Genomic DNA, 12,665 nt, shown 5'->3' with positions numbered 1-12,665 from the left:
CAGAATAGTCCCAGATTTGGTGTTTGAGCTCTGGTGGTGACATGAGTTCAGGTTTGCAGAGGTCGTTGTCACTCCTGAGCAACCTGCCCATAGCTCTGACCTCTGCCTGTTCCTGCACTTGGCTCCATCCTTTTAACAGTCTAGGTGCCATCCCTTCTTACAAAGCTAAGAGCTGGTGAAATGAATTACGAGTGTGAGGACGTTCTCACAAACATCAGTTGTATTTAGTAATTAGGGTCTTCTTTGTTTCTTTGTTTTCTCTCATGCTCCTTTTAGTGGAAAGTCCCATTTTAAATACTAAGTGGAGTCTCATTGAAATGTTGGTGTTTATTCCTCATGGTTTAGAAACCTTTGTTGAGATTTTTCCTTAGGAGTTCCAAATTCATAACCTGGCTGAAGTGATGACACAATATGAGGCAGGGAAGAGGTAAGCAAAGCAGCTAAGAGTGTGTAAACTGAGTCAGTATTCATGATCTGACCACATGCTGCATGAAGTTCTTCTGCCTCTCCTGAGTAAATCTGTGCTTTTCTGGAATAAGAAAGACAAAATGTGATCTTAAATAGTATCCAGAGAGTTCATAAGGGAATTGCTACTATTTCAAAATGGAAGGAGGCTGGAAAGGTCTTTAGAAGAGGCTGGACTAGGCTACTAGGGCTAGGCTGCATTCACATAGCATTTCTCCTGCACTGAAAGGCAATGAAGGAGGGGATGATGCACGGTTTAGCAGTAAACAAGAAACTTCCTCTTTATGACACAAGAGTTAATTTCTAGTGTTGATGTTGGTCTGAAATAAGTCAGATTTACTCCTAGCTGTCTCTGGGGAGGTTCTGTTTCCTTTGCTGTGAACTTCTGAGTAAGAAAGGAAACAACAGTAGTTACCTTTGAAAGGTGCTTGCTGTCACAGTGATGTAAATCACTGTAGTGAAGCTTTACTAATGGAATATTACCACTTACACCAACATAGGGTTGAGAGAGCAGAGTCAGACCCATAAGGTTTGCTATATTCATGTCACACCCATGTTTGCTAGACATGCTGGGGCACATTTGGAAGAGAAACGATCAGCAGGATAACGTACTTGCTTTTTCAGCAGTTCCTTTTGCCCCTAGTCTTTAGTGCCAGCCAAGCAGAATCGTCCAGTAGAGCTGAGGGAATTAATTCCAACCAAAATCCTAGAGTAAATATTCCAAAAGAATTGTGTAAAATGTGCTGTTGGGCAGCCAGCGTTCTCACTGGGATATTCATGGAAAGCAAACACATATTATTATTATTATTATTATTATTATTATTATATTGAAAACTCTACCTTTCTCACAGCCTTTGCCCAACTTTGAGCCACACTGTTCAGCTGCTTGCACGTGTGTGATCCCCTTGAAATCAGCAAGGCTGCAGAAAGAGACCCGGTGCCTTTATTTTTGCCACACAGAGAGGCTCTATCACATTCTTGATGTGAAGTCTCCTCTCTGCAGCTCACAATTTCTTGTCTTGGTTTGAGACTGTGATCTTGGACCACTAAAGTCAGTGGGAGCTTTGCTTTGCAATTCAATTTAATGACAGCAGCAAGACTGAATCCTTCTTTCAGTAACTCCTACTGCTGGGAAATTTTTCTCTGGCATCATACAGCAATCTAACACTTAAACAAATCTGGAACTATCCTTTGCCAAAAGTTTTCACATTCTGAGCCAAGTTCTCTGACCCAGGTAACCTCAAAAAAGGGCAGATGGGGGAAAAGCAAGTTTGCACCCAGCGTGGTATTTTTGCACATCTTTATAGTGTTTTTCTTCATTGTAGGAACCTCTTTATAGAGGGGGAATTTTTAAGGCCAAAAGAAGAGATAGACAAAGGAATTGCCATTGAGAAAACAGATGATTTTTGATAGCACTTGCTGGTATCACGGGAGACTGACTCCTGTCCATTGCAGGATTATTTTGTAGTAGAACATTGATGCTTCTCCAGCATCTCAGATTAGTTCCAGTCTCAGCTTTGCTAATAACTCTGCATCTTCTACCTGTACTGCCAGTACTGCTGTAGAGGTGATTACATCTAGATTGCAGAAATGCCACAGCACTGTGTTGCTGGAAGAGCTTGGAGTCAAGTTGAAAGCCCCATAGCATCTTAGCACTTCTGGTTTCCTTTGCAGAGAGGTTTATTCTGAATGTGGTACATTTGTTTCCTCTCTGTGCAGAAAGCTACATACTTGTCTTGTTTTTCTGAAGCACTCGGGTTCTTGGTACATTAACTATTCTTGCAGTGAAGATTCATGTTGATTTAAAACAAAACACATATTAGCTCCTTTAAGGTAATAGTGCATCTGCTGTGTATAGTTCAGTACAGATGGATGTCAGCTACAAGAATCACACAGAATTGAAATGCTGTCAGAGCTCTCTATCTGCAGTTGTCTGATTCTGTGTGTTTCCTTTGGAAAGTTAGTGATTTATGCTTGTTTGGTGTAGTGAATATTAATATTATACAAACTCATCATGGTGCTGCTGTAGCCATAGATGCCAAATGAATTGGTACGGCTTAAGTAGTTTGTGTTCACTGTCTCTGGGAAATTAATTTTATGGTGACATTGACAGCCAGTTTGGTGAAGGAAAACACATAGACGAGCTACATGATCTTCATGTCGTTTTCAGAGATCAGATGAAAGATGCTGGGTTTCCCATCTTAGTTGTTCTGACTGTAGTTTAATGAAAGTCAGTTATGTGATAGCAAGGTACTGTACTCCTTTTCTGGGTGCGTTGTACTGGCAACTTTAGTTCAGCAGTACAGCAGTACAGCTCTATGGGGGACAGGAGTCCCCAGGAAGAAAGCAGGGAGATTGTGGCCCTGCTCACACTTAGGCTTTCAAGTCGGGGAGTTAAGGAAGAGCAAGAGCTTTTACTTTCTAAAGCAAGCTCTGAAGTTTCTCTAGGGTGACCTCAGTCCTGAATCCTTGCAGCTTATTGCCTGTGAGAGGCACCACTGGATGAGGTTTGCTTAAAACTCTTCCTTCTCCCTCCCATATGGAGAGGAAAAGCTATTGGATAGGAATTAATAGCACAGACCTACTATTAATTCATATCCAATAGCACAGAACTTTGTAGCCTATTAAAGAAGGCTGGAAAGGGGAAAGGCTTCTGGGGAGTTTCCAGCTCCCCAGGAATTGTGACATCCTGCTTCTTCCAGGGATTACTGAGATTGATGAAGCTGCGAGGCTCAGACACTGCTTCAGCATTTCCATCTCACCCACACTGGATTCTACTAGCACATCTCTGGGACTTGTGCTACCAGGAGCAAAATCCTGCACGCACTGTGGCCCCTAACAGTGGCCTCTGTTATGAAGTCCAGCCTGTGATAGATTGAGCTTTTAAATAAAAATTAACATCCTAAGCTAAATTGAATTCTTTCATTACGTGTGAAACTCTTCAGCTGCAATTTCAGCTCTTCAACTTTTCCACCTTTTCCATTGTCTAGAGATATTATAGAAATGTGGAGTTCTAGAAGCTCTGTGCTTCTGAGAGATAAGCTGAATCCTCAGCAGTGTTTCTATGAGCACAGGACCCCAGCTACTGCTTGAGTGTCCTATGTTCCACCATTAGATGATTCATTCAGGTGTTTGTAATGAGTATTGTCCTGTGTGCACAGAGATAGTACTAATACAGAAAGCACTCTGTGTAGCCCATGATGCTTTTTGCTTTAGATCCTTGGCTAATTCCTGCTGAAAACCATCTATACTGTTTATTACTTGCTGATCCTGTCCCTGCAATTTTATTCCATATGCTATAAACATGAAAGCACATGCCAACCCTGCAATTAAATATGAAGCTATTTCTTTTCAGAGGTGTCTAATTCATATGTCCAGGGAGACGTTTCTACTTGGCTAAAGCAGACTCTGGCACACCAAAAGCCAGTTTTAAATACCCTGAGTAGTATCTGGTATGCCACTGCAGCAGTCCTAGTGTGTCATTAGGTCTGGTAGTGTTTCATGGCTCAACATCTGTATATATCTGTGTGTAAAAAGATTCTTCCAGAGAGAAGCCAGGAAAGAAGCTATCTTAATGATTCATTTGTTCTGGTTTCTAAATATGAAAGGTAGCCATTTTCAAATCACAAGATTACAAGAGAAATGGTTGTTAATGGTTTTCAGATGTGTTTCACATCAGTACGGCCTCTTTTTATCATGGACAGCAGGGACTGTTCAACTAGTGGGTTGACTACTAGAATTAAGTGACTTTCATTAGATTAAACTAACAGAGCTGAATTTGTTAGGCACCTGCAGTGCTTCAGTGGTGGAAGATCTGATCTGATGTCTGAGTGCTTTACATACTGAAATGCCACAGACTTGGAAGGTGGGGGACTTCAAGCGCTGCTGCCTTCAGTAGCATCTGGAAGGAGGTATTTTGGAGAGCAATCACAATCTGGAGGGGCACTTCCCGGTCTGTCAGCACAGCTGAGCTGGTGATGTGAGGTACTGTCATTGCAGGTGGGGAGAGCTAGCAGTTGATTATAGCATCCTTTCCTCTTGGAAAAGAAAGTGGCAGGAGGGAGTCATGATTTGTTCATGATTCTCCTTATGACATGAGCTTTAGTAGCAGATGATGCCTTACTGGTCCACATTTATTTTTCTGTGAGAAAAGGCAGTTGACTGTTCCTGTCCATGCTCTCAAGCTGAGTTACTTCTCCAGGTGTGTCCTGGCCATGTGGGGCTGATGGCAGTAAAACTACTTCCATCCTAAAGTCAATAAATAATTTACATGAAGAGATACCAAGGCTAGATGGGGCCATTGCAAGCATTTTATCTAATCTTCTGGCATAACTTAGGTCAGAGTCTCTTGTCTCTTCATTCCTGCATCAGGTGCAGAAATTCTGTGTGAGATGGAGTTTTTCTTTTAGAAAGGCTGTCTTGATTGTATCAGGTGGAATGGAAAATTCATCACGGTGTAGAAAAGTCTCACTGGGCAGTTAATAGGCAGTTAATACTGACTCTTTAGCGGGGTTTGGATCCTATTGCAGTCTGCCTTGCTTCTTTTTTGTGCCAGGTTAAGGAGCTGCCAGTTATCAGAAGTTCTTTCTATTTAAGGGGCTGAGTAGGATAGTACCATTTGTATGTGTTTGTGTTAAAGGACAACACCAATGAGTCCTTTTTATTTGGTTCATTTGTGGTGCTTGTCGCCCCTTTGTTTTCCCCAAAATAATACAACAAAATCTTGCCTTAAATTTGATGCTTATTACTGCTGTCTGTCAGGTTGTGGACTTTTTGATTTATTGCTATCCCATTTCTTTAATTCCTTCTCCTTAGAAGGTAATCCTAAAATTTCTCAGTAGTCATTTTTTTGCCTCTCGGCTCTGTTGCTTCCTCATGCAAGTGTTGCAATGGAATCTCCAGTGCCAGAACAGATGAACTTGGTAGATAACTACACATGGTATCAAAGCATTTCATAACATAACATGTCAGAAGATGACACCGACTCTATATGAGCTCTCTTGCTTCTTTAGAAACTGCTCTATTAGTTAAGAAAGTTTGTATGAATGCATTCTGTATGCCTTTCATTAAATGCTAAGTTTTGTGTGTTTTCCTAGTACAGCCTATGGTGTACTGCATACTGCAGCTGCTGCCATCAAGCCTTTAGGGTAGTTCTAGAAGTTCCACCAAGCTCTCTGAATTTCAAAGTCTCATTTTCTGCTTCCCTAAGTTTTAATGACATCCTGGTGGTAGGAGGCTCCTGTCTGTTCTGCTGTGTCTTTTACATTAAGCACTTCTCAGTAGCTGTTAGTGTTTTGATGGTGTCTAGTCGACCATCACAAATATTTTACCTACTGCAGCATTTCTCTTCTGGGAAATTTTTCTGTATCCATTTCCAGTCTTTGTTAGAACTGTAGATAGTACAAGACCATGTTTGTCCATGAAAAGCAGGGGGTGAACCCAGTCTGATACCAGTCAGCCTGATTTCATTGCTGAATGAAGGTGAATGAAGAATAAACACGCAAAAACACACTGTAAAATACATTAGATGGGAGATCATTTCAGTCTTAATAATTTACATGAAAAAGGAAAGCTTCTCACAAAATATGTAGATTTAGAATATGAGTATTTAAATACCTCTTTAAAATGTGCCAAGTTTGCCAGAGGAGAAGGAAAAAGAATTCATATGAAGGACTCAAACAGAATAGATGATGCCTGGCTCTTCACAGAGAATTCTTTGAAAGTGCTTTATGGCAATTAATTTCTTGCTTTGCAACCAGGCCAGATGAAATCAGTGGTATTTCCCAAGGAGGAAGCCCTTCTCAGCCTGAATAGATTATCAGGACCAACGTGTCAAATTGGCTCATGGTTTTGCAGGTCAAGTGCTTTAAAATAGGATTTTTTTAATGCATTAGCTGTTTTCTGTCACATTTAGGCTCCTGAATACAGGCATATTGATTTCATCAGACTTCTCAAAAGTGTTGGATGGCATTTTTGTGTCTACAGATTTAATATATATTTAATAACAAGTTACTACCTCACAGCACTTCCTGGTGAGACCTAGTGTGAGTTAACACTCAGAGGAATCAATGGAAGAGACTGTAGCTGTATATTGCTTCAAACTTTAATGTGTGACATGTAAATTTATTGAGCTTTAATATAAACTGGTTTAAAATCAGGCAGCATCTGCTTAATCCATGAATAGCTGCTGGCTGTGTTAACAGTCAAGAGAGCTCACAGCTGATCCATTTTCTTTTCTCTCCTGAAAGGAAAAAAGTCAATAGATATAAAGAGAGCAAGTAATAAATATTTCTACATTGCACTGATGAGGCATTCTTGGAAAACAGCAAGCTAAACAACTCTACATAATTAGGAGATGGAAAAGTGGACTAAGAGTCAGGAAATAATTATGAGAGCTGGGAGAAAAATTTCCTTCAGTGACTGGATTTGAAGCAGAAATTGTTAAACACTCATTTCTGAGCAATCCTATTTGTGAATTTCCTTAAACTAATAAAAGCACCTGAAGATACAAGGTGGGGGGGAGGGGATTTGGAAATGCACCAAGGAGCTGTCATTTAAACACCTGCCTACCCACAGTGGTTGGGGCTCATGAGCCAGAGAGTGCCATCTACATGTCTGTCTGTGGTGATAATGCTTAGAGAGTAAGGTAACAGGGGGACTCTGGAGCATCCTGTGCCAAATGCTGTACTTCCTAAACATCCATGCGATGGGGATAAATGCCAGCACAGCCTAAAATGTCCTTTGTTAGCCAGAGCAAAGAGTCTGTCTGTCTTGATAAATGCTGCGGTAGGGGATGGGGAAAAAAAACCTCAAAGCTATAAAAAGACTCTCCAAAAGATGCGGTGGGGAGAAGTGGGAGGAGGCACAGATGAGTTTAGATTTAGAATGTTAAAAAATGATTATTTTATCCAAATCAGCTGGATGGTTATTTCTTTTAGTGTATTATTGCCACCAGAACCTCAGCCCTGCTCTAAATCAACTCAGCATTTCATCAAGAAGCCTATTCTTTGCTATAAGAGACCAAGAGTGCACAATTATGGGTTTCTTTTCCCCCTTGCATAATAAAATTGGGAGATTATCATCAAGTTTCTATTCAGATTTTAGGAAGGCTTTTTTATTTTATTTTTAAAACCCCTCTTTGTCTGTAAGAGCTCCCTGTTCAGGCCAGCATGCTGTAATGATTACTGCTGTAAAGGCTTCAGTGGAGATGTGCTCTATTTCATTCTCAATGAGGGTTGATGGCATTTTGAGAGGCTCAGAATATCCTTTGATTACTGTATAAAACAGACTGGGGAAGATGGCAATGCAGCGTGTGGCATAGGAGGGGGCTGCTGCTCCCGGTATTGCTCATCAACTTTCTTTTGTGCCTTTTTCTTTCTGTCTGCCGCGTCTCCATCACAAATCACGGCCATGTTGTGGCTCTGGTCCCATTCCCCATCCTTTGCCTTGTTTTGGGCTTTAGAGGTTGAGGTTTATATAGAAAAGGAGCTTCTGCTACTCCTGTATTCTGGACCGATGCTACAGCATATGAGCAGGAGCAGTACCTTGACCCTTTTCTCCCATGGGGAATTGTTACAGTACCTAGGAAATGGTATTTGTCTCTTCCAAACTATGGGAAATTGGCGCAATGTTAGAAGGTGCCATTTACTGTAAAAATGTCTTTGGAGAGTGTATTAAAAAAGGAGTGACAGAAAGCTAGTCATGGGTGACAGGAAGTATATGGGAGTAAGAGAGATTGAAAGGGAAAGACAGACACATGCAAGCTGTCTTTCTTCCTCCTCTCCTGTGTGTGTGAAACGCACAGTGCATTAATACAAAATAATAGGGAAAAGGAATTATTGCATCTTCATTTTTGTGTCTTGCCTTGATCAGATTGTGCCAGCTGAAGTCTGTTTGCTGGCTGCCAAAGGTTGGAAGGGAGAAGATTTCTGAGGTCTAAAGGAGAGGGAAGTTTCCAGGGAGAGTTTCTGATGCTGTACAGAAGGAGAATGCTTTCATTCCCAGCCCAGGTATAGGAGACGAGTCTATGGAAAAGCATTTCACTTACGCTTCCCTGTCAGTGTGCCTGGATCCTGAGTTTTGTGGCCACATTGTGCATCTCTTCACAGGTTATTTTCATTGGTCATCTTGTAATCTTTGACTCCTCTACTTGAGTTAGGCTGAAAACAGTTAGACTGTTGAGTGTTAGACTGAAAATCTATCTTGTGTGTAAATTCCTATTACCACTGTGCCAAGACTCTTAGGCATGTTTTGTTTGCAGTATGTGCCATTTCACTGTTCATGGTCTCCTAGAAGGCTGCATTCTGATTTGGGTATCCCACTGCATATGGGAGTTTATAAGTTGAAAAACAGAGAGCAGTTAGGAGGGAAAACTGTGCAAGAGAAGGTTTAAATGACCCATCTGAAGCTGTGAAGTACGTCAGTACTGATGTGAACCCAGGTCACCAGTGAAACATCCATATGGATTTTGAACAATTTCAGAGATGTCTTAACCCCACCCATACTGCCAGGGCATGATCCATCACATCCAGATGATAGAGGCAGCCTGCGTGAACTGAGTTAGAGCTCAGGCCAACTGCAAATCTTCCCTTTTGCTGACAATGACTAGGAAAGACTTACTCCTTCTTTACTCATCTTTTTTCCCCTTACTGATTAAAATGGGTGTCTTGTGTCTTGATTGTGGAAGGAGTAGTCGAGACTGGAGCAAACACAGGATGACGCTTACAGCCTCTTCTGCACTTGTGTACCAACATTCAAGTTCCAGTATGAGGTAATGCTGGGAAAGAGACTGGGATTTCCTAATTTCCGGTGAAGATCCATTGATCCCCAATGGAACTTTACGACCACTGACCTAAGGACATTGTAAATTGTTGCACAGCTACTGTCCACAACCTGTGTATATTATTCCTACCTTTATTTTTTGTTGTAGAATAATAGGCTCCCTTTTCCTCTCACTGGAAAAATGTATGTCCTGCTCCATTAACTTAGGTGGGTCACATTGCTGTTTGTGTGACTGAAATAAGTGATGTAAGAGACACACACGCACGTTTCAGAGGAAGAGTGTACAAGGAATGCCAGACCTTTGTCAAGTGCTGTGTACTGGAGGAACAGATGCACTTTAACTGTAATGGCCAAGGGGGCATCTGATCCTTTCTTTTTCTATATGGCCCTTCTCTGAGCAAGGGCTAGGACCAGAAGTCTCCAGAGGAAGGCAAAGCCTTCTAGCTATTACTGTACAAACACCATTTCATTTCTGTTTAACATTACACAGTGATCTCATGGCACATGTTTTTTCTTTCCTTTGATTTTTGCTTCAGACATGTTTGCTGTGGGCTCTCTGAAGCAAGGCAGAGTAAGCTGTTAGCTCTGTGGTCAGAGGGAAGCAAGTCTGCTCCTGAGCAGAGGTGGCTGCTCTCCTGGGGTGGTCTTTCCTATTTGAATTTCAGTTCAGATCAGTTGTAAATTCCAGGCTGCTCCCTTGAAACATAGCTGGAGCTTGCTCAGGGCTGGTGGGACACCTCTTGTGTTGTGTGCTCTGCCTGCAGCCTCACCAGAGCATCCCAAACAGATCCACTTGCATAAATCAGCTGTCCTTCCTCCTAGAGAACTGCTGAAATCTTGGTGCTTGTAGCTTGTAGCAAGGCGTCCTTGGCCTGGAATGCTAGGAGACTCCAGGATGGATACTGCCTTAGTTTTGAATCAAGTAAACAGTTTCTAGGAGAAGGAGGAAAGTGAGTAATTTCTGGGGGCACACAGTCCAGGACTGAACTGGCAAAAAGAACTGTTGCAGAGCTTGATCAGGACAAATAATCACTGAGCTGCCTGAAGAATGGACAATGAGGTGCTTCTGTGAGGTCGTGTGAGGAGCACCCCAGTGAGAAGGTGGGAGTGATGCTTACTCCTGCTTTGTGGTTTGGTGCTTTTTGCATACGAGGACAGAAAGAGAGTGAAAGGGAATGGTGTTTTTGTGCAGATAGGAGCAGTGTCAGAGTGGGTTGAAACTGTGTGTGTGTACGTTGATATTGACAGAACCTTGCCTTTAGTAAGGAAAAATCTTTCAGTTCCATGCACTTAGTAGGCTGCTTAAGAGCAAGAAACACTAGTAATTATGCAACCCTGTCAGATGTGTGTGCACATCTTGGTGGGTGGCAAGGAAAAGTTGCTCTGCAGCAGCAGACGGTGCTTTTGGGAGGCTGTGCTGGCAACCAAAGCAAGGGGGTACCAGATCACTGATTTTGTATTTGGTGATAGTGCTGTACCACCCATAGCCTGACAGCAGCATCACATCACTGAGCACCTTCAGCATTGCTTCCACCTCTCATCTGCTGTGGGTGCAGCTCTGAAGGCAGTTATGGTCACCATAGGGTGGTGTGGGATCAGCTGTAGCGCAGGCATGGGGAGTGACACAGCCCTGGGTGCCATAGTCCTGGCATGACACCAGACTGAAATAAAAAGAGACAAGGCAGAGGCATATTCACACAATTACAGAAATACAAGCAGCAGGACCCAACAAGGCTTTGATTTCATTACAGTTCAGCATGCAGCCAGAAAATATTATGTCCCTGCTATAAAGGAGGAGATATTTACCTTTGGGAGATTTTAGAAGCAAAGAATTGGAAAATGAAATTAATGAATAGAAAGTGATAACACAAGCCAATATTCACAAAAGTGTTATTTGCCTCTCTTTTATCAAGGCTCATTTTACACAAATGTTAGCAGTTATAATAACTGATATGTCACTGGTATTTAATACCAAAGAGCCTCTAAAAAGGCTTCAGGGGACATTTGCTTGTTTTGCAGAAGAAATCCAGCAGATTCCTGGAATGCACTGATGAAAACTTCATTCTCCAAGTGACAGAGGAACCAGCATGGAGGGGGGCTACGCTGGACACTGTTCTCACCAACAGGGAGGGGCTGGTGGTGAATGTAAAGCTCAAGGGCAGCCTGACTGCAGTGACCATGAAATGGTGGAGTTTGAGATCCTTAGGGGCAATGAGGAGGGTGCACAGGAAGCTTACCCTGGGCATCAGGAGAGCAGATTTAGGCCCCTTGAGGGATCTGGTTGGTACAGTATCATAGGATAAAGCCCTGGAGGGAAGGGGGGCCCAAGAAAACTGGTTAATACTGAGGGATTGCCTCCTCCAAGCTCATGAGGGATGCATCCCAGCAAAGAGGAAGTCAGGCAAAAACGCCAGCAGTGTGAGCAGCAGCTGTGGGGAGACCTTCCCTGCAGTCCTGATCCAGCTCTGGGACAACAGCACAAGAGGGATGTGGAGCTGTTTGAGTGTGTCCAGAGGAGGCCAGGGGGATGCTGTGAGGGCTGGAGCAGCTCTGCTCTGGAGCCAGGCTGAGGGAGCTGGGCTGGTTCAGCCTGGAGAAGAGAAGGCTCCAGAGAGACCTTGCAGAAGCCTTTCAGTACCTGAAGGAGGTGATAGGACAAGGGGGAATGGTTTTAAGCTGAGAGGGGAGATTGAGATGAGCTCTTAGGCAGAAGCTCTTCCCTGTGAGGGTGCTGAGGCACTGGCACAGGGTGCCCAGAGAAGCTGTGGCTGCCCCATCCCTGGCAGTGTTCAAGGCCATGTTTGAGGGGTTGGAATTAGATGATCTTTAAGGTCCCTTCCAACTCGAACCATTCTGTGATTCTATTTAAGTTTTACTCATTGAGGTCCAAATGTGTTTTCTTCTCAGTGAGATACATGTCCTGACCAGTAAATCGGCTGGGGGTAGTTATCTTGGAAGCCTACAAAATGATGACATCACATTGCAATTAGCAGACAATTTAAAGACATTTAAACAATTATATTACATTTTCACCTGCACTAATTGGAACCACAGCTGTTTTCTTGCCTCCTGTTTTTGGAGCAGTGGCCACAGGGTATTAACTCATGGGGAAAATAGTAATGTATTAAGAAAATGTGCAGACACCAGTGGTTTGGAGAGGAGCCAAGCTGTAAGGTTCTGTGTTAAGGGTGTTGCAAGGCAGCTATGTTTGGTACAGAGCTGAAGAGGAGGCATGAAGAAAATACCATTACTGTGTTCTTAGTTGGCAGGTCACTGACTGTGAGGGATCTTGTCAGCAAAAATAGCAACAGATGTCTTAATTCTAGGCCGATTCTCTCCTGACATCTTGGGACAGGACCATTCTTAGAGGGTCTGTTATTATGTTGTTACAGTTGCATAGTATGTATTTAAATGTTAAG

General features: G+C 42.7%; 1 protein-coding gene across 7 annotated transcripts in view; it reads left to right on the top strand.

Moving 5' to 3' along the window:
* ERBB4 (erb-b2 receptor tyrosine kinase 4) overlaps window positions 1-12,665 on the top strand; it is a 605,788-nt gene that overhangs the window by 583,907 nt on the left and 9,216 nt on the right. The gene's annotated exons all lie outside the window — the stretch shown is intronic.

This window comes from Pezoporus flaviventris, unplaced genomic scaffold, assembly GCF_033815535.1.
Source record: "Pezoporus flaviventris isolate CSIRO_AGI_PZ_B2104156 unplaced genomic scaffold, CSIRO_AGI_Pfla_v1 ptg000001l, whole genome shotgun sequence".
NCBI classification, from domain to species: Eukaryota; Metazoa; Chordata; class Aves; order Psittaciformes; family Psittacidae; genus Pezoporus; species Pezoporus flaviventris.
The sequence above is the reverse complement of the archived record's forward strand: the minus strand, read 5'-3'. Positions and strand labels throughout refer to the sequence as shown.